Source organism: Megascapheus bottae, chromosome 11 (assembly GCF_031878675.1).
Source record: "Megascapheus bottae isolate mThoBot1 chromosome 11, mThoBot2.hap1, whole genome shotgun sequence".
NCBI classification, from domain to species: domain Eukaryota; kingdom Metazoa; phylum Chordata; class Mammalia; order Rodentia; family Geomyidae; genus Megascapheus; species Megascapheus bottae.
The window spans coordinates 58,975,217-58,987,001 of record NC_143519.1 but is presented as its reverse complement, the minus strand read 5'-3'; the positions used below and the strand labels follow the sequence as shown (position 1 = coordinate 58,987,001).

At 40.5% G+C, this 11,785-nt stretch overlaps 1 long non-coding RNA gene across 1 annotated transcript in view; it reads right to left on the bottom strand.

Annotated features, from left to right (window-relative positions):
• Window positions 1-1,552: 1,552 nt before the first annotated feature.
• Window positions 1,553-11,785, bottom strand: part of LOC150057176 (uncharacterized) — a 44,457-nt gene continuing 34,224 nt past the window's right edge. Inside the window, exon 5 of the long non-coding RNA XR_016537139.1 lies at window positions 1,553-1,648. This is a non-coding gene — a long non-coding RNA (uncharacterized LOC150057176). The remainder of the gene's footprint in view (window positions 1,649-11,785) is intronic.

Sequence of the window (11,785 nt, the reverse complement as noted above, 5' to 3'; positions counted from 1 at the left end):
GAGGAGTTACAGTTACATTTGCCAGATAGTAGGCACATGACTTCTCATATTGATACGCCTTCTCATGTTTTGTCTCCATTTCCCTCCCCCACCCTTCCAAATCATCTTCTTTTCCCCCCTTCTCTTTCCTATTTCAAATAATCAAATAGATGTATATACAATATTCCAGGTAACAAAATCAGATACAGTAACAATATGAGATTAACCAAAGAGCAATAAAAGAGAAATAACATGGTACAGTAAGAAAAAAACAATCACACAAGATAAAGCTCTTGTTTCCATATCCTGGAGATCCTTTCATTTCACCTCATTCTAGATGACATTATGTATCTAGGTTTTGCAATATTGTTAGTCTCTGCTAGGAGAGTACTAGATGTGTACTAATTATTACAAAGGAGGGGAACCATTGAGGCTATTTTCTTTTGGGTCTGGCTTACTTCACTTAGTATGATTTTTCCCTAGTTGTTCCATGTCCTTACAAATGGGACCATATCATTCTTCTGATAGCAGCAGAGAATTCCATTGTGTATAAATACCATATCTTGTTCATCCAATCATATTCTGAGGGACATCTGCATTGGTTCCAAATCTTTGCTATGGTAAATAGTGCTTCAATGAACATTATGGAGTTAGTGGTTTTCGTATGAAACATAGAGCTCTCCTGTGAGGAAGCAATTCCACTCCTTGGCATTTACCCAAATGTCACAGGCTTCTTTACACACATTGGAAGTGAACATTTAGGAACTACCAAAACTTTCTTTACCTCTGTTATGGTGCTTAATACATCTTGTAAATTTAAAGATGGTTTAACGCTAACAATAAATTATTTACATCTATTATTAATAACATTTATTGACAATATGATGTAATAATTTAATAATAATAACCAACAGTTTAGTAAGGTTCCATTTCCCTTCATTTGTTTTGTATTCATTGCTACTCATATTCGTGAATTTGGCCAATCTTACTGGAGTGAAATGCAATGTCAGTGTTGGATTGATTTTCATTTCCTTTATGACTAGAGATGTTTAGCATTTACTCGTGTGTTTATTGACCAGTGTTATATGTGCATCACATTTGTCCATTTCTTGAGTTGGTTTGAAGGGGGTTTAGATTCTTGAGCTCATTGTGTATTCTTGATATTAGGTCCTCATTAGGTGTATAATGGGTAAACATTTTCTCCCATTCTGTGGGCTGTCTTTTGAGTAGCCATGTTTGTAGCCTTGCTCAGTGTGTCGAGGCCCTGCTGAGGAAAGGAAGTGTGAGCACAAGGTGTGAAGAGGGGGTCAGACTAGTCATGCTGGCCCAGGCTGGGCAGCTCACTCTCACTTACCCGACTCCTCTGTCTGCAGGGTGAGGACATGGGGAGATGGAGTCCCAGGAAGATGCTTCCTGGAAACAACTGCACTGCAGAGGGTTTATGGTAGCTCTGGAAAGTGCCCGACAGTGTATGAGTCAAGTTGTCCACTTTACTAAGATGAGATCCATCATGTTTTCCCTTCCCCAAATCAGGCTTAGAAGATACTGGTTCAAGGCTAGGTTCATTTCCGCAAAACAGAGTTTTCTTCTCTCACTGTCTTGCTTGGGAACTCCCAGGATCTTCCTGTTGTTGCCCCAAGGCATCCCCTCCTCTGTGACCTCGATGGCCCTGTCCATTGATGAAGAATCAGTCCATCAATCAGGTAACTAGCTATGATCACAGTCTGTTCATCTTCCACACTACGTAGCTTTGATGCCCACCCAGGCTCCCCAGCAGTATATGGCCTCCCCAACCCTGTTGTTCTTGTTCTTCGGTGCTTGATGGTTAGGGCTCACATACAATTCTTCAGGTTCCTTCCTTTGGTTACTAGTTGACTAAAGGCTGCTCCTGTGAGTCCCAGTTTATACCTCTAAACAATTTGTATTCCTAATTTTTAACCCCCCACCCTTTGGCATGGTAGACAAGAATTCTTATAGGATGTCACACAACAGCCCTCCCACCCACCCCACCCCTGCCTCACCTTTACATCTATAAACCCATAGTTCAGTGGTTGCTAGTGACTCACACCTGTAACTCTAGTTACTCAGGAAGCTGAAATTTAGGATTATTGTATGAAGCCCATCCTGGCAAGAGGATTACAAGACTGTTATTTCCAGTTAATTATCTCCCTTGCCCACACCCCAAAGAAATAATCTGTTAGCTGTAGCTAAAGTTGGGGCATGCCTACACTGTGAGTTCAACCCCTCCACCATGAATGCATGCGCGCACGCGCGCGCACACACACACACACACACACACACAGTTTTTTGAGTCCTTGAGCAGGCTGGAAGGAGCATGCACAATAGTTCATGAGCATATCACCATCTAGCGACAATGTCAGGTAACTGCAGGGCAGCCTGAAATGTTTAAACAATTATGGACCAGAGTGGCAACTCAGGAATTTATTGGGACCCATGACCGAGTACTTTATAGTGTTTGTTCTTTTTGAAAGTCCTGGAGCTTGAACTCTAGATCTGGGCACTATCCTTGGACACTTCTTGCTCATGTCTACTGCTCTGCCATTGAGCTACAGTACCACTTCTGGCTTTTTTATGTGTATGTGCTACAGAGGGACTGAATGCGGCCTATCTGTATTCTAGGCAAATACTCTACCACCAGGCCACTCTACCGACCCCAGAGTATTTTCTTCAGCAATAATAACATTTTAGCCAGGAAAAGATGCATTTCTTTCCTTGTACCCTTCCCCATCCCAACCCCTCAGTGTCTACTGCTGGCTACATTCTTGCTGGCTATTTGGTTTTCCACTTCATCTCAGCTACCCAATTGTTATGATTTTTAGGCAAAATTTCCTTCTATGAGACTCCAACAGACTGGGCAGAGCTACCCAAACCATTATGTCTACTAAAGAGAGAGAGGAAAGACATACAGCCATTTGGCATGACCTCATTGAGAAAATGAGATAATTTGACCCCAAGTCAATTTTCCAGAAACTGACATGAACTATTTATGATTTCTACAAAAGGAAGACAAAGTACTAGGACATATGTGGTTGAGAGAGCATAAACCCTGATCAGGCCAATGGGCTGTCTGATCATTAACTCAGTTGTGGCTTTCTGGAGGTTTGGAGACACTCTCAATGCCATCACCAACTTAAGAAGGCAATCTAGTCCCCAAAACTTAACTTGAGTAATAGGATATCTAGGGAGGGCCAAGTGCAGTTTTGCTGGGAGAGAGACCTAAGGGGAAGGAGTCTTGGTGCAGTTTGTCAAGGAGAGACGACTCAGGCAAGGGGCCATTTTCCAGGACAACCTAACATCCCAGCCTTTTGATCATTATAAAGGAGCACAGACTCTCTCTGTCTGCTTCCCGCTGACAAGGGGCATCCACCTCAGGGGTAGAAGGCAGAAATGTAATCCCATCCAGAGAAGGCCACAGTAACAGTTCCTCTGTGGTGAACGCCCCTATTTGTCTCTGGATGAAATCGAAAGGACAAGGCAGGAGCCATACAGTTAGAAAAAAAAAGACCAAGCATAATTAGCGCACTCATAAATGGCAGAAGAAAGGAGAGTCTTCGATTCAGGCTAGAAAAGAAAGAATTGAATGTCTTGGCTGGTTCCTGTCTCCTATGTTGTAGGTGGTCCTGCCTTGGTAGATCATGTCCCTAACTACTCCTGACTGACATGGCCACTGGCTAGAGGACAGCATAGTGGACTTGTTAAGAATAACCAGTCAGAATCTGTGACTGGATTAGAATGGTATGGGCCCGGTGGGAGGCCTTGGTCATTTTCTGGAGTAAAGAATATGGATGGTAGACTCAGTATAAATAGAACTAATAGGTAGTAGATATGTGTTCCTTCCCAGTTAAAAGACAGATAGGAATGAGTATTAGATAGGCATGCTTATGAAGTCTGTACTTTTGATATCTGGACTCTGGTTAATTTTGAAATGGGAAGCACTAACTGACTCTGTATGGGATGTAACATCCCCTCTTACCTGACCAGTTCTCCCCAGCTTCCTCTGGGGGGAAACTTGTGGCAGCAGTAGTTCTTTGGAGGGGTGTGTGGAAACTCCCTTTTTCCTCTTCTTGCATACCATCTTCACTAACTTTACTAATAAGCTCTACCTTCTCAAACCAAGACATACTCACACCAGCTGCTCCTTACTCAATCCAGTAGTCTTCATTTCCTCCTTTCTCTCCTTGGAAACAACCTTTTAAGCTAATTCTTACTTCCCAAATCCTTTCTTCCTTGCTTCCTTTCCCAAGGCATCCTTTATTAACTTCCCTCCGTTTCTTTACATTATTAATCTCCTTCCTGTTTTCTTTGCCATGACTTTTGAACACCTTGGTTGGTAGAGAAGGAGAAAGAAGGGAAGAAGAATGTTGGTCACAAGAATACCTACCACATGACCTTTCTCTTTTCCTAGGTGGGTAGCAGTCTCCAGGACCTGCAAAGAGGATTGGGGAAAGTGCCCTGAACAGATTTTCAAGGAAAGGAGGCAACCCTTCTCTTACATTCTATTAGCTAACATTTTATTTCTTTTCCTGCAGCATGAAGGTACACAGAGCTGAGACTGAATGTTTGGTGCTAGGGGAATATCAATACCAAACTTCAGACTCCATTACACAGCTATAGTAATCAAAACAACATGGTATTGGTACCAGAACCGGCCAGAGGACCAATGGACTAGGACTGAAGACCCAGAAATTAACGCACATACACATGGCCCCTAATCTGTGATAAGGGAGCAAAAATATGAATAGAAGAAAGATAGCCTGTTCAACAAATGGTGCTGGCAGAATTGATTAAGCACCTGTACAAAGCCAAAATTGGATCTTTATGTATCACCCTGCACCAGAATTAATTCCAAATGGATCAAAGACCTTGAGGTAAAGGCCAACACCCTGGAAACTTTACAGGAATAAATAAGAGACACACTAGGGCTCCTTAGCACAGGTTAATAAAGGCCCAGAAATACAACATAATAAAGAATGTTTGGACAAATGGGACTGCAGTAACTGGGTTGGTTATATATGCAAAGCATATAGCTAGAAGTCAAATAAAAAGCCCAGAGAATGGGAGAACTTCACTAGCCATCCAATAGACAAGGACCTCATATCAAAAATATACTAATGGCTCAAAATATTGATTCTCTTAAAAACAAATCCTCAAAAAAAAACGATTCCATTTAAAGGTGGGTTAAAGACTTAAAGAGAAACTTTTCTGAAGAGGAAATAAGAATGGCCATCAGTAAAAACCTTGGGCTCTCCTAGCAGAGATTTGCAATAGAGCAAAACCTTGATACAAAAGGTCATAGAGTAGGATGCTAAATGAAAAGATCTCTAGAATATAGAAACATAAGCCATATAATGAATGATTATTGTACTTAAGGTACTATGTTATCTCTCATCTCTTTTGCTGTCCCTTGGTTATCTCATAGTGTTACAGTATCTCACTTTGTTACCTGATATATCAGATATATTTATATTTGGTTATTTGAAATTGGATAGGAAACGGGGGAAAACAAGATGAGGGGTGGGGATGGGGGGAGGGAAATGGGGACCAAGACGTGTGAAAGGGTATCAATGTATGGGAATTAAGGCACCATCTATCTGGCAAATATCATGTAACCCTTCTATTAATTACAATAAAAAATATATTAATAAAATGGCCAATAGACACATGAAGAAATGCTCAATATCTCTTATCAAAAAAGAAATGTAAGGCTCAGGAGATTGGCCTAGTGGTAGAGTGTTTGCCGGGTATGCATGAAGACTTGGTTTGATTCCTCCGTACCACATACATAGAAAAAAAAAGCCGGAAGTGGTGCTGAGGCCCAAGTAGTAGAGCGCTAGACTTGAGAGATTCCAAAGGACAGTTCTCTGCCCCAAGCTCAAGGCCAGGAGTAGCAAAAAAAGAAAAAAAGAAGGAAATGTAAATCCAAACAATTGAGATTCCTCCACACTCCAGTTAGAAAGGCCATTATCAAGAAATCAAATAGTAACCGTTGCCAGTAGGGATGTGGCCAGAAGTGATGTCTACTGCATTGTGAGTGGGAATGCAAACTTGTTCAACCACTCTGGAAAACAGTGTGGCAATTCCTCAAAAAACTTAATGTTCAGTTCCATTATCACCTAGCAATCCCACTCCTGGGCATTTTCCCAAATGTCCATAAAAAGGACATATTAAACCTAGTACCACCACCATGTTCATTGCAGCATTACTTACCATACATAAGATATGGAACCAATCCAGATGTCCCTCAGTTGAAGACTGGATCAAGATATTGTGGTATATATACACAATGGAATTCTCTGCTGCCATCAGAAAGAAAGACATCACCCCGTTTTTTAAGGCAATGGAAAGACTTGGAAAAAATCATATTGAGTGAAGTAAGCCAGACCCAAGGTGTGCCTCATTTGTAATCATTGGTATACGTCTAGGTTTTCCTAGCAGAGAATCACATTAGCTCAAAAGCAATGAACATATGACCATACAGGGTGAGGCTAAAGGAAATGAGTGTGGTGAGAATGTGCAGGGAATCCAGTAAAGACACAGAGGGAGTCTACAAGGACATATGATTCTTGAGGTCAAAGAGGGAATGAGGAAGTGGATGGAAGGCATCCCAGTGTGCTCCAGCTCTCTCCAGCTGACTGTCAAATTCTGATTCATACATCTTCAGAGGGGGAAGAGACTAGCCAGAAGGTGTAGAGTTTCCCTTGGGTGTGGCACCACGTCAAAAACAGAGACAGATGAACAGAGGGCTCAGAGTCAGGAGTTACACACCAGCAAGACATAGACAGGAGATGATGTGGTGCATGCATGGCCAGCATGGGAAACGCTAGAGTCCTGAGGTATTTCTGTGTGTGCCCATGTGTCTGTATTCTTCCACTATAAATTCTTCCCTAGGGCACTGCAGATATCCTACCTTCTACCTCATGGCTGATGCATTAAATCAGGCACCATGCTTCCAGGCACCATTTTGCTGAAGAATTGGATTTGTATGCTGACACATGTCTACCCTGAGTTTCCTTCAAAATTGTTTCCCCTGGCCTCAGGCATAAGAGTAGAAACTATTTTAGATGTCAGACAGCAGGATGCTCAAGATTAAATTATGGGGAAAGCACAAAGCGGATCATTGAAGAATCAAGCACGTATGAAATAGTGACTCTATCTTGAGAGCATGTCTACTACAGGCCCCTGAATTGCCATCTCAGTACCCAAGAAAAACAGTGGTGGGGAGGAGGAGCTACAGATGGATATCAAGTGGCAGTGCACATACCAAACATGCTCAAGGCCATGGGTAAACTACTGTGGACAATACACTATGGACAGACGTACGATTTCTTCCATAATTACTTCCAGATTCTTTTTTCATGTATGTGTTGAATTTGTTCATGGTGAAAACAGCTTGTTAGCAGCCATTGTGACTTCCTCAACTGGATATGACCATTGTTGAGTTGACTTGTCATTTGTGTTAAATCATTTTGGAATATGTAAGAATAACATAACAGCTCATAAATACCTGCATGCAAATATTTTCAGATGTCAAAATTAAATAAAGAGACTGGGTCTCCACACCATCACCTTGTTCTCTCATCCATCCTGGCACCTAGCTGGGTGATAAGAGCTTTTCATCCAGCTACAAAACCTTCAAAGTGAAACAAGCCATTTTTAGGAGAGCTTGTCTTCAGAGAATATGGAGATCTCATGCTGTTTGGCTTTAGGGAAGATTGGCTCCAGAGAATGACTGCTCCTCACCCAAATCATGTGGTTTTTGTCTTTAAAAGCTTTGTGCAAGCTGTGTGCTGGGTTGCAGGTCTTTGAGACCGAAGTCTTCCTAGAGTCACTGGCTCTCCAATGAAGACTTCCAATTCTGCCTCTCAAAATCTGGCTTCTCTGTTTTTCTCTGACTGAGTTCCCATACAACAAAAATAAATGGAAAACAACTGAAGAGGACAACGGATAAGTGCTTATGGTCTGTTGTGAAATCAACTACTAGCAAACACAATGCTTAGTAAGATTGCCACAATGGATATATGGAAGTCACAAGCCACTGAAGTGAGAAGGCCCTAAGAAAGAAAGGAGCAAACAAACCCAGGATCAACACTTAATATCAAAGAATTCTCCTCCTCTGACTGCCCCATTCAATGAGAGTTCTGCTTCTAACCTGCAGTTCCTTTTCTCTATCAGATAGGCAGGTCAGACAGGAAGCACTAGCACAGCAAGGAGTGACAAGAGGGAACATGCAAGCAGAATTTTAGAGGTAGAGCAAGGGCATAAGTTCCTACGAAGTATGTTAGCTTTCAAATGATTTAAACTAGAGGACATTAAACATTGGTTTGGTTCCCCTGGAAAGAAATATTCATCAATGTAGCATAAAACTTTGCTTTTTTTAGTCTCATGTCTATGAAAAAAACAGGAAATATCCTTTTCCATACACATCATATAAAATGGTGCTTAGATAAACTGAAGTAAATGTGAGTGCAAAAAGCAAGTCAAATGAATTTACATGGTACTTGACTATGTATAATTTCATTCTTTAGTATGAATAATGTGGACAATTATGTGAACAACAGCTATGTCAAGAAAAATTGTTGATTATAGTTTTGTGACTGGTTATTCTATTGAAATCACATTCTCAAAGAAATTATAATGGGTGTGTGTTGAGTGCTTGTGTATATGCATGCATGCACATTGCTTTTATGGCATTATGCCCCATGACTCTGTATTACTTGCTGATGCTTGAAGTCTTTTTGTTTGTTTGTTTGTTTCAATTTATTTATTTTTTGATATTTTTATTGTAATTAATAAAAGGGTTACATGATATTTGCCAGATAGAAGGTGCATTAATTCACATACATTTGAAACCCTTTCAAATGTCTTGGTCCCCATTACCCTGCCCCCCACCCCTCATCTTGTTTTCCCCCCTTAACCTATCCAATTTCAAATAACCAAATACAAATATATCCAACATATCAGATAACAGAGTGAGATAATGTAACAATATGAGATAACCAAGGGATAGCAAGAGATCTGAGAGCTAACTTAGTACCTTAGGACAACAATCATTCATTATATGGCTTTTGTTTTTATATCCTAGAGGTCCTTTCAATTAGCTTCATACTCTATGGCCTTATGTATCAAGGTTTTGCTCTATTGCAAATCTCTGCTAGGAGAGCCCAAGGTTTTTACTGATTATGACAAATGAGGGAAACCATTGAGCCCCTGTGCTTTTGAGTCTGCCTTACTTCCCTTAAAATGATTTTTTCTAAGTCTTTCCATTTCCTAACAAATGGGGCAACGACATTCTTTCTGACAGCAGCATAGAATTCCATCGTGTACAAATACCACATCTTGTTGATCCATTCATCAACTGAGGGACATCTATGTTGGTTCCATATATTGTTATTAGATTTCCTGATCATGGCAATTCTAACTGCAGTGAGGTCGAATCTTAGAGATGATTTCTTTTATGGCAGAGATGTCGAGCATTTCCCCATGTGTCCATAGGCCATTCTTATTTCTTCGTCAGAGAAGACTCTTAAGTCTTTGACCCATCTTTTAAATGGATGGTTGTTTCTTTGGAGATTAGTTTTGGAGTGATTCAATTTTTTGAGCTGTTGATATATTTTAGATATGAGGCCTTTACCTGTTGTATGGTTAGTGAAGATCTTCTCCCACTCTGTAGGTTGTCTAGTTAATTTTCTACTTATGTCCTTTGCCATACAGAAGCTCTGCATTTTAACGCAGTCCTACTTATCTAGACTTAGAGCTCCACTATGAACCAGCAATTCCACAACTTGGCATCGACCCAATTGTCCAGAAACAAGGAAATACTAAAGCCACTAGCACAACTATGTTCATTGCAGCACTATTTACCATAGCAAAGATATGGAAAACCAGATGTCCTTCAGTTGATGAGTGGATCAACAAGATGTGGTATTTATACACAATGGAATTCTAGGTTGCTGTCAGGAAGAACAACATCACCCCATTTGGAAGGAAATGGAAACACTTAGAAAAAATCATATTAATTGGAGTAAGTCAGACTCAAAGGAACATAGGCTCTATGGTTTCCCACATTTGTCATAATCAGTAGAAACCTTGAGCTGTCCTACCAGAGATATACAATAGAACAAAACCTAGATACATAAGCCCATATAATATGATACTAAAGGAAAGGATCTCCAGGATATAGAAACAAAAGCCATATAATGAGTGATTGTTGTTCTTAATGTACTGTTACCTCTCATCGCTTTTGATGTCCCTTGGTTTTCTCATATTGTTACAGTATTTCACCTTGCTATCTGATATATTGTTTATATGTATATTTGGTTATTTGAATTCAGATAGGGAAGGGGGAAACAAGATAATGGGCAGGGATGAGGGGAGGGAAATGGGGATCAAGACATGAGATAGGGTATCAATGTATGTGAAGTAATGCACCTTCTACCTGGTGAATATAATGTAACTGTTCTGTTAATTACAATAAAAATATATGGAAAAAAAGAAATGATTCTATTACTGCATGCTACCATCCCATGATGGAATTTCAGTAGTAGAAATAGACAGCAAGATAAACTACAGAGCATATTGAAATACTTAGAAGTAGAACAAAATATTTTTGATCAGTTGGTTGCTAGTTACTGGAGAAATATGGGGGGATATGTAATCAAGTCTAGAAGATATCTGACAATGTGCTTTGTTTTCATCCTGTAGCGATATCTTGTCTGATATCACAACAAAACGTGATGAACTTAACAACAATAAAGGGTATGTTCTGAACATATATGCACCACTCACCTAGGCATACTTATAGATATTAACATGAATGTAGGTACAGACACACATAAAAGAACAGCCACAGAAAGGAAAGTGATTTAGATTAGAGAATTTTATTTGAAGTATTGATGACAATACAGGATTTTTGATATTTTTCTAAGATGCATTGGATATAATATCTGCAGCTACCTTTCTAAAACCTTAGCCATCTTAAGAAGAAATATCAAGAATTCTTCTTATTCCTAATCTATTGTAGTGGCCAAAGCCAATTCAGTGTTTTGATGGAAGGAACAGCAGGGTAAGAAACTACTCTGCAGGTACTCCATTATCTCCAGCTAGAGGATACAACACCAGCATTTATCCTGCCCCCCCCTCCTCCTCCTCCTCCTCCTCCTCCTCCTCCTCCTCTTCCTTCTTGTTCTTCCCCCCTCTCTCTCTTTCTCTCTCTCTCCCTCCCTCCCTCTGTCCCTCCCTCAGTCTCCTTCCCTCTCCCTCTCCCTCTCCCTCTCCCTCTCCCTCTCCCTCTCCCTCTCCCTCTCCCTCTCCTCTCTCTCTCTCTCTCTCTCTCTCTCTCTCTCTCTCTCTCTCTCTCTCTCTCTCTCTCTCTCAGAAGTGAAAAGTATCTAAGAAATTCCAAACTGAGCAACAAGAGTTTCTACTGTTAAGATGTTGAAAAAATAACACGTGTGTGCCTTCATACTGTAAAACAGTTGATCTTGGAAAATTGTCTTAAGCTGATGTTTTAACTCAGGAAAAAATGACATTTAACCAAGTTTGTGTAATGACATATGGCTATGTGTTTTTCTACTTATGACAGTAAATATAAGTTCAGTGCTGGTGACCCACATCTGTAATCCAGGCTGAAAGCTGAGGATTACCACTGGAAGCCAGCTTGGACAGGAAAGTTCTTGAGATTCTTATCTCGAATAAATGACCCAGAAAAAGCCAGAAGTAGCATTTTGGCTCAAGTGAGTTTGCTAGTCTTGAGCAAAAGCAGCTCAGGGACAGCACCTAGAGTACA